This window comes from Oncorhynchus mykiss, chromosome 8, assembly GCF_057628025.1.
Source record: "Oncorhynchus mykiss isolate SJ-2025 chromosome 8, ASM5762802v1, whole genome shotgun sequence".
NCBI classification, from domain to species: domain Eukaryota; kingdom Metazoa; phylum Chordata; class Actinopteri; order Salmoniformes; family Salmonidae; genus Oncorhynchus; species Oncorhynchus mykiss.
The window spans coordinates 50,925,979-50,941,081 of record NC_143029.1 but is presented as its reverse complement, the minus strand read 5'-3'; the positions used below and the strand labels follow the sequence as shown (position 1 = coordinate 50,941,081).

General features: G+C 40.7%; 1 protein-coding gene and 1 long non-coding RNA gene across 4 annotated transcripts in view; both read right to left on the bottom strand.

The window, feature by feature from the left end:
- Positions 1–15,103, bottom strand: part of LOC110530010 (uncharacterized) — a 76,475-nt gene that overhangs the window by 53,876 nt on the left and 7,496 nt on the right. The window lies entirely within an intron of this gene.
- Positions 4,631–7,416, bottom strand: LOC149981680 (uncharacterized). The gene is made up of 3 exons (XR_016482416.1): positions 7,278–7,416; positions 7,066–7,182; positions 4,631–5,503 (listed from the first exon to the last, which is right to left on the bottom strand). It is a non-coding gene; the product is annotated as an uncharacterized LOC149981680 (long non-coding RNA).

The window sequence follows — 15,103 nt, the reverse complement described above, 5'->3', positions numbered from 1 at the left end:
GAGGTTCGTGACAATTTTTCCTATTTTGTTGTATTACAACCTGTAATTTCAATTGATTTTTATTTGGATTTCATGTAATGGACATACACAAAATAGTCCAAATTGGTGACGTGAAATACAAATAATAACTTGTTTAAAAAAATACAAATAAAGTGGTACGCACATATGTATTCACCCCCTTTGCTATGAAGCCCTTAAATAAGATCTGGTGCAACCAATTACGTACAGAAGTCACATAATTAGTTAAATAAAGTCCACCTGTGTGGAATCTGAAATTTCAGTACCACCACCAAGCAAGTGGCACCACCAAGCAAGTGGCACCATGAAGACCAAGGAGCTCTACAAACAGTTCAGGGACAAAGTTGTGGAGAAATACAGATCAGGGTTGGGTTATAAAATAAGATAAGAAACTTTGAACATCCCAAGGAGCGCCATTAAATCCATTATTAGAAAATGGAAAGAATATGGCACCACAACAAACCTGCCAAGAGAGGGCCGCCCACCAAAACTCACAGACCAGACAAGGAGGGAATTAATCAGAAAGGCAACAAAGAGACCAAAGATAACCCTGAAGGAGCTGCAAAGCTCCCCTCTGTTCATAGGACCACTTTAAGCTGTACACTCCCAGAGCTGGGCTTTATGGAAGAGTGTCCAGAAAAAGCCATTGCTCAAAGAAATAAATGATCCAAAAGACATATGGTACTCTGGTCAGATGACTAAAATTGAGCTTTTTGTCCATCAAGGAAAATGCTGTGTCTTGCGCAAACTCATCACCCCAAGAATAACATGCCCACAATGTTTTTCATTGGCAGGGACTGGGAAACGGGTCAGTATTGAGGGGGGGAGGGGGGGGGGGGGTGAATAGTTTTGCATGCTCAAGTTCTGTTTTTTTATTACTTTGTTTCTCAATCAAAATAATGTGCATCTTCAAAGTGGTAGGCATGTTGTGTAAATCAAATGATACAACCCCCCAGAAAATCTATTTTAATTCCAGGTTGCAAGGCAACAAAATAGGAAATGTCAAGGGGGTGAATACTTTCGCAAGCCACTGTACTCTTACTGTAAAGCTTTAATTGCCTATTTCCCAGAGTGCCTTTCCTTTCGAATGAATAGTAGTACCACCCATGACTGTATTTGTTAGTGAAAGAGAGATGTTGTTGTATTCATCCATGTTCTGTCCTGTAGCCTTCAACAAGCAAATATGTTATCATAAAATCATAAAACACAATATGTATTCATAAGGCCTTATTTTACTCTTACACAGTGGCCTAAAAATCATAATTATTACAGGCCTGCAAGTAGGATTGCAAACTTTTGGTAACTTTCTCAAAATTCCCAGAAATCCTGGAGGAATCTTCCAACTGGAATTTCTGGAAAACATGGGAATTTTGGGAAAGGTACCACAATTTTGCAACCCTACCTGTAAATCACACATTATGCTGGCTTGCAAAGTGATGTGTAATTCCTATTGGAAACCAGTCAGAGTTAGGATATCCAAAAGTTGGAATGTATTCACCTGTAACCTGCGGTCAGAATGACTGCCAGGGTCAGGCACTTTGTGAGGTGACTCCCTAAGCCATTTAAACTGGAACAACCATTTCAGTGTCGGGTGAAAAAAAAAATCATAATCTAACTGATTGGATTAGTTTAGAAACATGTTATTTATCTTTGTGTAGCATAATATTAATCAATCAATCATTTTGAATATTTACAAATACAATCAGTTAACCGCTACTGTGTTTCACATAGCATTTAATGTCTAAAATAAATTGAATATTTCCAGACTATTCAATGTTTTTCCCACAATGCAATGTAATTTATGGTAATCAACTGTATTAGGTTTACACAGTATGTGACTGTTGATTATACAGTAATTTTGCGAGACAATTACAGGATAATTTTTTTTTTTTACAGTGTGGTAGTGACACAGCATTGTGCATCAACTAAGCTTGTACATGCTGTCCTCACTAATTTCCTCTCCTATTTTCCTGTCCTGAGTTTCCCTGATCCCTTCAAATTGACAACCCAAGTGTCCCTATACTCAGACTAAACACACACGCACGCATACCATCCTCCATCCCCAAAATGCACTCGTCGACCCCCTCAAACTTGAGTTAGTACGGAAAGGTGGAAACCCTCAAGTCCTAATGCACTTGTGGCACCACAAACAAACACATTGGGACTCGCACACGTCTGTTTACTGGCCCATCCACATGATTGATGCTGTTTGCAATTCAATGCAAAACACTGAACCGCCGGTGTATCAAAGTATCAAACCCCCCCCCCCCCCCCCCAAGTAGGCCAGATTAAGACAAGTACAGTGTGTTCATCTTTAGTAGCTTTATAGAGTAGCTTGCATGTTTGTGAGACAGACTTACTTTACATGAAAGGACATTTACGGAGTAAAGCAAAGTCAGTTACACCAGACATCCAGTCCAAACATTACCAGCCTCTATACTGTAAATGTTTTTCTAGAGCTGTGGTAAAATGTATATTTCAAATCTATCACTAAATCATTTGACTTTGTTGGAAGGAGTACTATCCACAAATAAGAATGACAGCAACTGATTGACAAACACCTGAATACTTTCCTGCCAGTTCTGGACACCATTTATCAGATTTCAGCAGCCACTACTCTTAAGCTTGTGGATATGGAACACCGTTTGTTTGTCAAATAACACCGAGAGGTGTTCGGTTTGCACGAGATATAGCATTTTCCTTGATGGCTAAAAAGCTCAATTTTAGTCTCATCTGATCAGAGTCCCTTCTTCCATATGTTTGGGGAGTCTCCCACATGGCATTTGGCAAACACCAAACGTGTTTTCTTATTTTTAACCCAACCCTGTTCTGTATTTCTCCAGAATTGTGTCCCTGACCTGTTTGGAGAGCTCTTTGGTCTTCATGGTGCCACTTACTTGGTGGTGCCCCTTACTTAGTGGTGTTGCAGACTCTGTGGCCTGTCAGAACAGGTGTATATATACTAATCTAAATAAAACATCTATTTAAATTACAGGTTGTAATGCAACAAAATAGGAAAAACTCCAAGTGGGATGAATACTTTTGCAAGGCACTGTACCTAGGTAGCGCCAATGCAACCACCCTGAAAACAATGAACAGTAGAAACTGCAGTCATTTTCAATATTCTTAGCAATGATTTAGGAAACCATGTAAGTAAGTATTAGCTAGGTAGCCACTTGTTCTCCTATTGAAATAGCTAGCTAGCCTGCTACATAACCCTGTTGCCCAAAACTAGCGTTATAAGCAGCCAGCTAGCTTCATCTGACTACTATGGCTTGACGGGACTGGGTTATGTGTTGTGTAGCTAGCCACAATAAGGATTAGCCACAATAGTGGAATTTGCGGTTCGCCTTTAAAGTAAGTGTCCCTATAAGAAAGTCAGGGAAGAACATTGTTTGCATCCATCAGCTAGCTAGCTTTTTTTACGTCCGCCACTGTCTACTCTAGAGCTTGGGTAAGTGTGTCTGCGCTTGTGCGGCAGCGGCACGGGCGCCAGACCAAACTGTACCAGCATCATAGCATACGTATCGGTGAATCATTGTGACATTTTAAATACGAGTGATAGTGTAATCAATGAGTAATAACGTCAAAAATTAATGAAGGTGTTAAATTATGTGACGTACAGTCATATTCGGGTCCTGATTGGTCTATAAAGCTTATTTGACACGTCAGATAGTGTTATTTGACGTGTATCTTTGACACGTAAAGACCCAAACGGCGTTCCATATGTGAATGCCGTCTACCTTAACACCCTTCACGTTATCACAGGTGACAGTTGTAATACTCACCACTGCATCCTGTATCAAAATGTTGGCTGCGGCCTCCCGGGTGGCGCAGTGGTTAAGGGCGCTGTACTGCAGCGCCAGCTGTGCCACCAGAGACTCTGGGTTCGCGCACAGGCTCTGTCGTAACCGGCCGCGACCGGGAGGTCCGTGGGGCGATGTACAATTGGCCTAGCGTCGTCCGGTTTAGGGAGGGCTTGGCCGGTAGGGATATCCTTGTCTCATCACGCACCAACGACTCCTGTGGCTGGCCGGGCACAGTGCGCGCTAACCAACGTTGCCAGGTGCACGGTGTTTCCTCCGACACATTGGTGCGGCTGGCTTCCGGGTTGGATGCGCGCTGTGTTAAGAAGTAGTGCGGCTTGGTTGGGTTGTGTATCGGAGGACGCATGACTTTCAACCTTCGTCTCTCCCGAGCCCGTACGGGAGTTGTAGCGATGAGACAAGATAGTAGCTACTAAACAATTTGGATACCACGAAGTTGGGGAGAAAAAGGGGTAAAATAAAACATTTAAAAAATGTTTACAATTTTTTTGGGCTGGTCCTCATTAAAGTCCCGTAGATCACTTCATTAGTCCACTTCAAAAGTTCTACTTTTCCGACTTACTTAACTTCATTGTTAAAGTATGCAAAACATGAGATACCAAACCCATTCACAGGATTGGTTAATGTTTTGTTTCTTGGGTCTCCACCGAACTACAATAAATACATCCACTTTTAGTTCATGTTCCACATTTTTGGAATCACTTACAAAATGCATTACATTTGGTTTCCCTGGTGCCACTAGGGCAGTTTAAAACCTTGATAAATGAGTTCACCGAGGAGTGCAGTTGTTTTGATTGACTTTAATTAACATTTGTCATTTAGCAGCTGCTCTTATCCAGAGCGACTTCCAGTTAGTGCATTCAACCTAAGATAACTAGGTGGGACAATCACATTTCACAGTCATATAAACATTTTCCTCAATAAAGTAGATACCAGCAGTAAGAGCTAGTAAGGGGAACAACAAAAATATGTCCTCAGGGCACCATTGAAAATTAGACACCAGTCTCAATTGGGCGATTAAATAAAAGTTAATAAAAACATTGTAAATATAACATACTAATAAAAATACTAAATAAACTAAATCAAGTAAAAGAGGCATGCAGATAAAAAAAATTGATAGAAAAACATGTGCTTATAGGGATAAAGTATGGACTGTGTTTGCCCATGTGCATAGTGATTGGAATAAGGTACAGTACAGTAGCAGCATTGAATTATATGAAAGTATATACATTAGTAGTGCAGTGAGGTGACATAACTATTGCATTGTGTTAGGTGTGTGTACGGGAGGCGAAGTCAGGTGCAGGAGAGCAGAGTGTAGTGAACAGGCGCACTTTAATTCCGGTCCAAAACGACAGCACATAAAACATAAACGTACCCAAAAAACACAGAATATAACAAAAGTATAGTGCCTGCACAAATCCACATAATAAACAATTACACACAAAGACATGATGGGGAAACAGAGGACTAAATACATGTATATTGATTGGGCAATGAAAACCAGATGTGTATGGAACAAGACAAAACAAATGGACATATGAGAAATAGAGCGGTGATGACTAGAAAGCCGGTGACGTCGATCGCCGAACGCCGCCCGAACAAGGAGAGGAGCCGACTTCTGCGGAAGTCGTGACACATTGGTCTGGTAGACAAAGGTTCTGTGTGTACAGAATAGAAATAAAGGTTACGTGTATTAGGGTGCAGTAGTCAGCCCATGGTTCAGCTGTTGAAACCGTCTTGTGGCTTGGCGGTAAAGGCTGGCTTTGAGACAGGTGGTCCGAGACTTAAATTCCAATACCTCCTTAGCCCTCCCCCTAAAGTTTACCAAACTTGTGATGTTTTTTTTCTGTTTTGGTGTTCGGCAGGTATTTTTGCAGGTGTTTGAGTACACAAAACATTTTCTTGAGGCAAGTCGAAGTTTGGTAGCCGAAGTCTAAGCACCTATGTCTGTGATTGGTCAACAGTAGGGATTTTTCAATGAAGGGTGTGTTGTCATTCAAAGACAGACTAGTTTTCATGCACATTTTTTCAATTGAGAAATACTGTACCAAACATCTTAGTTAGATGTACAATTGAGCGACTAAGACCTCCTTGAGAAAAACGTAAAAATGAATGACAGATTTTATGAATTATCTTAGATTGATTCTGACTATTTTGAGGAAGTGTTACTGTATGTTGTTACGTACGGCATCTCAATAAGGACCAATAGCTTTTTTCATGTTTTTCAAGTAAAGTTATTTTAAATGGAGTATGTGGGCACAGACGTTCACGTCACCTAGCCGAGTTCTGCTGGGAGGAAACCAAACATATGTATACGGACGCCTTTAGCCCTCTCCCTCTGTTTTTGACAATGGTTGTTAGTACACACCGGTAGAGTATCCTTCGCCCCTGCCTGTCAACCACTGTTTTCCCGCAGTTCTGTTAACAACGGCAAGGGGAGATGTTCAGGAGGCACTGTGTGCTAGCTTAGCGAGCTAGTCCTTCTCATATGGTAATTATGTTGTGATGGAAAATTTTATGTTGGTGATTTTCTATTTATAAATGTTTTTGTTCACTGTTTGTGCTTTTCTATAAACCAATTTCTGTGTTCATGCAAGTGACTGATTGAACGAATCCTCACCATCAGTGTCTGCAATTTAGCAGTACGCCCAGAACCTTTCAATTTCAAGATCTCAGCTTAGAGAGAACCACCCTTGAGGTATTTATCTGTCACATCCATGACCCAGTATTGGTCGGTTACATGAATGAAGCAAACGTTAATGATTAATTAATTCTGAATAAGCTAAATCATGCAAATATGACTTGTATGCAGTATATAAAGGGAACTAAACGGGACTGCCCCATTAGAGCTCCTGACAGATATTGACTATGGTGCAGCAAGTTTGTTAGAACCTCTTCAGCGCGCTGACAATAAACAATGATTAATTTATGATTGACTGAGTTTCCCTGTGTAAGAATTTCCACAACAACGTATTTGTTGCATGACAAATATATGGAAAGCTATTACTGCCGCCAGTACAGACAGTGAAAAACACAAGGCTCGTCGTTAATGAATTGTATTGTATCCATTGGTAGTTTGATGTCCGCAAGTGATGTGGTGATGTCCCATTCCCTAGGCCTAATTGAGCTCACCTTAGCACTAGTTTGGAGTGCCACTCCGCCACAGAGGGACACTCGAAAATGAGGGGGAGGGCTAAGGGGATTATTATGATCTATCTACCCTGTGCGCTGCCGCCTCCCGCCTTCAAAATCGGAGGCCCCTTTCAGGTAATAGGTGACCTGAATCTGGATCCCTCATCTTTGGCATCCCGGGTTGCAGGGTTCTTCCGAATGGGTCCTATACACAAAGAGAATTGTTACATTTGAATCACACGTGAGTTTAAGAATTGACTTAAAATGAAAGAAAACACATTTAATAACATCAAAACTTACTGTGAAGAATGGCCTTCAGATACAAGTCCCTGAAAACAGGCCTTATAACCTGCCCCAGTCCAGGTTGTGGCGATGGCAAGACAGTTTGACAGAATGTAAGGTAGCAAACTGTCGACTTCAGGTCCTTGGCATTACAGCCAAAAAACAAAATACAAGAGAAGTACTAGAAATGACACACTAGGATAACATGTTTGCTTCCCCCACCCCATATATATACACATACAGTCTGTAAAGACAGATATTTCCAATAAATATTTACATTTAAGCAGGTATGCTCTTACAGTGCCTTGCGAAAGTATTCGGCCCCCTTGAACTTTGCGACCTTTTGCCACATTTCAGGCTTCAAACAAAGATATAAAACTGTATTTTTTTGTGAAGAATCAACAAGTGGGACACAATCATGAAGTGGAACGACATTTATTGGATATTTCAAACTTTTTTAACAAATCAAAAACTGAAAAATTGGGCGTGCAAAATTATTCAGCCCCCTTAAGTTAATACTTTGTAGCGCCACCTTTTGCTGCGATTACAGCTGTAAGTCGCTTGGGGTATGTCTCTATCAGTTTTGCACATCGAGAGACTGAAATGTTTTCCCATTCCTCCTTGCAAAACAGCTCGAGCTCAGTGAGGTTGGATGGAGAACATTTGTGAACAGCAGTTTTCAGTTCTTTCCACAGATTCTCGATTGGATTCAGGTCTGGACTTTGACTTGGCCATTCTAACACCTGGATATGTTTATTTTTGAACCATTCCATTGTAGATTTTGCTTTATGTTTTGGATCATTGTCTTGTTGGAAGACAAATCTCCGTCCCAGTCTCAGGTCTTTTGCAGACTCCATCAGGTTTTCTTCCAGGATGGTCCAGAATGTATGTAATACAGAATGTATTTGGCTCCATCCATCTTCCCATCAATTTTAACCATCTTCCCTGTCCCTGCTGAAGAAAAGCAGACCCAAACCATGATGCTGCCACCACCATGTTTGACAGTGGGCATGGTGTGTTCAGGGTGATGAGCTGTGTTGCTTTTACGCCAAACATAACGTTTTGCATTGTTGCCAAAAAGTTCAATTTTGGTTTCATCTGACCAGAGCACCTTCTTCCACATGTTTGGTGTGTCTCCCAGGTGGCTTGTGGCAAACTTTAAACGACACTTTTTATGGATATCTTTAAGAAATGGCTTTCTTCTTGCCACTCTTTCATAAAGGCCAGATTTGTGCAATATATGACTGATTGTTGTCCTATGGACAGAGTCTCCCACCTCAGCTGTAGATCTCTGCAGTTCATCCAGAGTGATCATGGGCCTCTTGGCTGCATCTCTGATCAGTCTTCTCCTTGTATGAGCTGAAAGTTTAGAGGGACGGCCAGGTCTTGGTAGATTTGCAGTGGTCTGATACTCCTTCCATTTCAATATTATCGCTTGCACAGTGCTCCTTGGGATGTTTAAAGCTTGGGAAATCTTTTTGTATCCAAATCCGGCTTTAAACTTCTTCACAACAGTATCTCGGACCTGCCTGGTGTGTTCCTTGTTCTTCATGATGCTCTCTGCGCTTTTAACGGACCTCTGAGACTATCACAGTGCAGGTGCATTTATACGGAGACTTGATTACACACAGGTGGATTGTATTTATCATCATTAGTCATTTAGGTCAACATTGGATCATTCAGAGATCCTCACTGAACTTCTGGAGAGAGTTTGCTGCTCTGAAAGTAAAGGGGCTGAATAATTTTGCACGCCCTATTTTTCAGTTTTTGATTTGTTAAAAAAGTTTGAAATATCCAATAAATGTCGTTCCACTTCATGATTGTGTCCCACTTGTTGTTGATTCTTCACAAAAAAATACAGTTTTATATCTTTATGTTTGAAGCCTGAAATGTGGCAAAATGTGGCAAAGTTCAAGGGGGCCGAATACTTTCGCAAGGCACTGTACCTTCATGTCTACAGCCAAAACTTGCCATCCTCGGCCCGTTGTAATGTCTCACTCCTGGCCCTGTTTCAAACAAATTTACATTGAAATGAAGTATATACTGTGCAAGAATGAGTCTAATCTGGGCAATAATGAACAAAGTCTAATCTCAGTTCCATTACATTACACATGAGAGTCATTGGAATTTCGCTACACCCGCAATAACATCTAATAAACATGTGTATGTGACAAAAACAATTTGATGAAGGTGTCTTACAGTATGTATGGGGGAGTTTTGTTAAGAGCCTCGACGCGCGGTCTGAACATTTAACACATCGCTTGTGGTACGGTTTTGGAATCATAAGGACCTTATCTTTCATATCAGCAAGAATGTATAATTTATACACACTTTTATAAGGTTAGTGTTTCCGGACGGCCATATCGCCATGTTACAGCGCTTGTTTAGGGAAAACAGAGGCAACCACCGGTGCTAATTAGCTATCTAGCGTGCGCTGAACACCTGTGTGTAAGCGTAACTCGGGAAGTGTAGCGGAAGTGAAGTTTTGTCGGCTGGAGGCACCCATAGCTGTATGGATCTGTGCAAAACTGCTACAGTAAGTGTATATTTTTATTTGAAGGATACTTTCTCGCTGATAAAAGGGCCATATGTTTCAATTATTGACATTTCTAAAACGTTAAAACACATGGTCAGCTAACCGCTGAACTGTAGGGAAAAGGCAGAATGCTGCCTTCAGTTTGAGACATATTCCACATGGTGTTGTGGTGAATACAACACTGGGGCTGGCCATTGCCCTAATTGAAAGACACACCAGATTAGTTACATTAATAAAAAGGGTATTTTTTCTCATCTGAATGTTCATACAGCATTAATGGTGTTAGCTAACTAGCTAGCCGTTAACAAACCATCTAACGTCAGCAAGAGTTACTAGCTAAGTAACTCGGCTAGCAAGATCATAATCAGATAACAAACTAGCCAACTTAACATTTACAGTATCATCATTTAACTAGCTAGCGAGCAAGCAACAGCCAAGTTTGTGTTTTTAGCTAGCTAGCTAATGTTACCAAGCCATCTAATGTTAGCAAGCTAGACAAGTAATGTTAACTAGCTTGGCTAGCTACAGTAGCTTGCGTTATTGTCCTCATTGATGTTAACATTACACATGTAAAACCACACACACATATTAAGGAAAGCAGTAATGTTACTTACTTGAGCAAACAAACTTTGCATTTTCAAACCATGTGTTGCAAAATGCAAGATCCTACTGATTTCACTGTAGTTCCGATGCATTCTTTGATACCAAGCTGCCTTGAAACACCAGCCTCTACTGGACAACTTACTTACAATGTAGTTAGGATTGTTTCATGTAGATGCAGGTAGAGTTGGGGTCTCGGGGACCAGAACACAGACGACAGGGTCGAATCCCGGCGAAGGGAATATTATTTTGAAAATAGTTTTATGTGACACAGCAACAAAAAACAAAAATCACAGAAAAAAAAGGGAAACATTAAGGAAAGTGCAAACCTGCAATGGTAAATAATTGTATGCTACGAAGACTTCAAATAACCGCTTTGCCATAGAGATTTGATGAATAGTGTGAAAAAACGTATATAAACATCAACCGCTGCTTTTCATTGCTGACCAGCAGATTGTGTTAAATGCTCTGAATAATTAACTGTTTTTCTGCATGATTTGGTGAAAGCCCCAAAGGCTTCAGAAAGCCTTGGTTTCCCATCACTAAAGCTAGCTAGGTAGCCAACAAGTTCTATTGTCTCCGGCGAACGATCCAGTCTCGCCATACATGATTCAAAATCCAAACTACTGAATTGGTGTTACATTTATCAATATCAACTATATTATTGTTCAGTATTTCAAACCGTTTGATGGTGATAAATACAAACAATTAAATTGTTCTTCAGTTAAAAAAGCCTGTGTAATTTTATTTTCCAAAAGCTACTGGCTACTATCAAGTATCAAAGACCGGTTTGATAACTCAACGGAGAATGGTCACAAAGATAACTTCCTGTTGAAGGCTTTCCGGATTCTGCTGTACGTAGTGATCAACAATTTTCTTCAAGTGTGTCAGGCGGTTTAGGGAGTGACATTTATTGCTGGAAAGGAACCATTTGTATCGCCTCAAAAATATAGTATATTAAATCAATGGCATAAATGTAGGCTATTTTGGGGCATAATCAATATACTGTACGTGACCGACCGACTCGATCTTATGTAGCAAAATTAGAAATTTTATTTTTTACATTGGATAAAAGTAGAGACTCAGAGCTAGAAAATTATCATACACTACAGTTAAGGAACAATGGGAAAGTAATTCTGCATTGAAAATTGATAACCTTGTAACCAAACTTTTGGGAAAATGGCCCTTGAATGTTTTAGTACCTACTGGAGACCTATTCTTTGTCTACACCCATTCAGCATTGTTCACACCCTCTTAAGCTTTAGACCACACCCACCTCTGAGGATTCACGTGAGACTATGTACTAAACAACCAAAGATTTCAAGACTAAAGGCTGGTTTATACTACGGGTGTGTTCGTAATTTAATCTGGAGTGCTAGAGTGTGCTATGGGCGTTCATACACTGAGAGCATTGTCAGATTGTCCGTTTGTAAATTTAGAGCGTTTTGGTCTCGGAGTGTTCAGAGCGCACACTGAACGCTCTGGCCGAGGAGTAGGGTTGATCCGAGCGGTCTGCCTAACAGCAGTCAAGCACCCAAGCTAACTGGCTAACGATGGCTAGCTTACTAGCTACTTCCAGACACAAATGAGAGAACAGCTCACTCTGACCATTTTAGTCGCCCTAGCAGAGCTGGTTAGGCTGTTTTTCTGTTATTCAGAGCGTTGGTGACTAACTGTGCTGCTGGCAACAATTTAATTTCACTTCTGCCAACGTTTACTGACACCGGCCATATTCAACAGGTGTTCAGCAGTCGTAAATTCGGCAGTTATTCTGCGTGAATTTACCAGCTACGTCTATCGACAGTTGTCGCAGTGACAAGCATTTTATTGAAATAGTTACTTGCATAGTGGAGTCTTATTTAGACATGTAGCTAGCTAGCTAAACAATGAACCACAATCCCAAATCATAATGTTACTACCCTGTATAAATCTGCAGTTAGCTAACCAAGCAAATTCAATGTCAGCTAGCTAACATTAGGTTATAACTAGCAATGCAAATGCAAATGTGTCAATGCAAATGATACAAATAATATTTCAAACAGCCATCCAGCTAACAATACACTGACTTTGACAAAATTAGAAACGTATAATATCTGAAAATGTAGCTAGCTAGACTCTTATACATGGATGGATGCTTCTTCCTCCGTCACAGATGCCATGGTTGACCTTAGTTTGAAGATATATAAAACACCTGTCTCCGGATTACAACAGCCTTCTGTTTGTCCTTTTTTTGACTCCGTCTGCATATTTGCAATCAAATACCAGAATTTTCTCCATCTCCTTAGCTATCATACTCCAATTTCACTGATTTCAAACTTGATCCTCCAGAGAGTGTAGAGCAACACTTATGCAGTTCTACTATGTGACATCTTTTAAAAAAAGCAGCATTACCTACACATACTGACCATCTCATGTTACAGACAGAAGCGTACTACATGGCAGACCAATCTGAACTCATCTCTCAGCATGTCCAGACCACTCATTATCTCAGCCAATCATGGCTAGCGGGTAGGTTGCTGACGTTTTCTGTAGCTAAACCAACTGGGCTCGTAATTTTAAAAACGTATTCGTATTTACAGATTGCATACAAGTTTATTATTAAGGCACATGAAAGTTCACATGTTCCAGAAGGCATTTCTGCCAAAAAATGCTTTTTAAAGTTCACGTTCAAATGGCGCTCCTGTGAAGTAGTGACGCGCGACATATGCCTAGTTTCCTGAAACAAGTCACATAGCAGTCTACGTAGAATATAAACTTGATATAGGCTACTGTGAGTGGGGTAGGCTAAATTATTATAACCAAATAGGCCTAATTAAAATAATAGTGGTAAAGGAAATGGAAAATGCAAGGCAGAGCATGCACAGACCATGTGGCTTAACAGTACCAGAGCGAAAAGACAATGCAGACACCATTTTTTTAAAAATCTGCTCAACTACGCTCTACTCCTCGCTCCACACTCGCCCACTAACATGCTCAAAAGCAGCCCTGCTTTAGGCTATCAAAGAACTGTCAATGAATAATCATGTCAATGCATGGAATCAGTGAATGAATGGCTGCAGCACTACAGGTCTGACAAGCTACATAACAAATTAGGACTAATAAGACGAAATAACATTTAAGTTGTTCAAACAAGATAACTGGTTCAAACAACTAAGTATCTGTTACGCCCTGATCTGTTTCACCTGTCCTTGTGATTGTCTCCACCCCCTCCAGGCGTCGCTTACTTTCCCCAGTGTATTTATCTCTGTGTTTCCTGTCTCTCTGTGCCAGTTAGTCTTGTATGTTTCCAATTCAACCAGCGGTTTTCCCGTTCTCCTGCTTTTTGCATTCTTCTTTTTCTAGTCCTCCCGGTTTTGACCCTTTCCTGTGTCTGGACTTTGTACCCGCCTGCCTGACCATTCTGCCTGCCTTGACCACGAGCCTGTCGGCCACTCTGTACCTCGTGGACTCTGATCTGGTTTTGACCTTTTTGCCCGTCTACGACCATTCTCTTGCCTATCCCTTTGGATTAATAAACATTGAAAGACTCCAACCATCTGCCTCTTGTGTCTGCATTTGGGTCTCGCCTCTTGTGCACAGATTGTATCTTGCTTGAACAACTTAGAAAAAAGCTGTTCAAACTAGATCATTGCAAGAGTGTATGTCTTGGGCTTCAGGGCTTCCATAACTGCTGAGTATAAAAAACACTTATAGATACCCCAAAATAGTTTGAATGGTCTTGTCATTCACACGGGAACTGATTTAAAAATCAAGTGCATTTGATCTAAATATGGGTATACGAGGATATCTAGTGGTCACCGGGTTTATCATCCTCAGTCACAAGCAATCATTAATGTGTATCCCCCTTCAAAAGATTTGTTGGGTTTTCCTATGCAAAAAAAATATAATTAGAGATTGTATGCACTAGCATGCAATGAGAGATTTTATGCAGGTATTTACTTTGCAACATGTAATGTAATTGACTAGAACAAAAGATAATTGCATGAGCTATGCATCTGTGCACCAGCATCTTTGTACCCCTCTACTAGCTAGCTAGATGGGGCAGTCAAGTCCAAGAGACACAGTCCGTTCTGCATGCCTTCTTGACTTTGATGCAATGTGTAGTCATGCATTTGTGCATGCACACTGGTAACTGTCATAGCTAGCTAACTTAGCTCACAAACAAGTATTTTCTTTGCCATTTCTGCACAATGGCACTTATTAAAGCCTTGAATCTCATAGAGACCTCACTGTCACTACTGGTCATCTAGGTAGCCGTTAGCCAGCAGGGTTGCATCTGTTTTGCTTAGACTAGAGCTTGCTAGGCTGGCTAGCTCGCTAGCTAACGCAAGCTGATTATCATGTAGCAACCTATGCTGACTAGCGTCACTAGCATGCTAATGTTGGCTAACTAACGTTGATACACCATAGTCATGGGTCTGCAAAATCAAGCAATTGGTATTGAATTAATGACAAATCATATTTTGACATTGTAGTGGCTATTGATATTTTGGTTGTTTGCTTACCAGGGATGTCGTTAGACCTAGCCCCCCTAAAATATTCATTAGCCCCCCTGAATAAATCCATATATCAGTCAATATATTTTCTCTGTGATTTTTTTTCTTCCGGCAACCGTTCCATCGCATTTTAAACTTCTTACCTGGTGGGCACTAGGACCTGGGGGAGGCTGATACTAGTGACTTTTACGCCTACTTGTAGCTAACCTTTT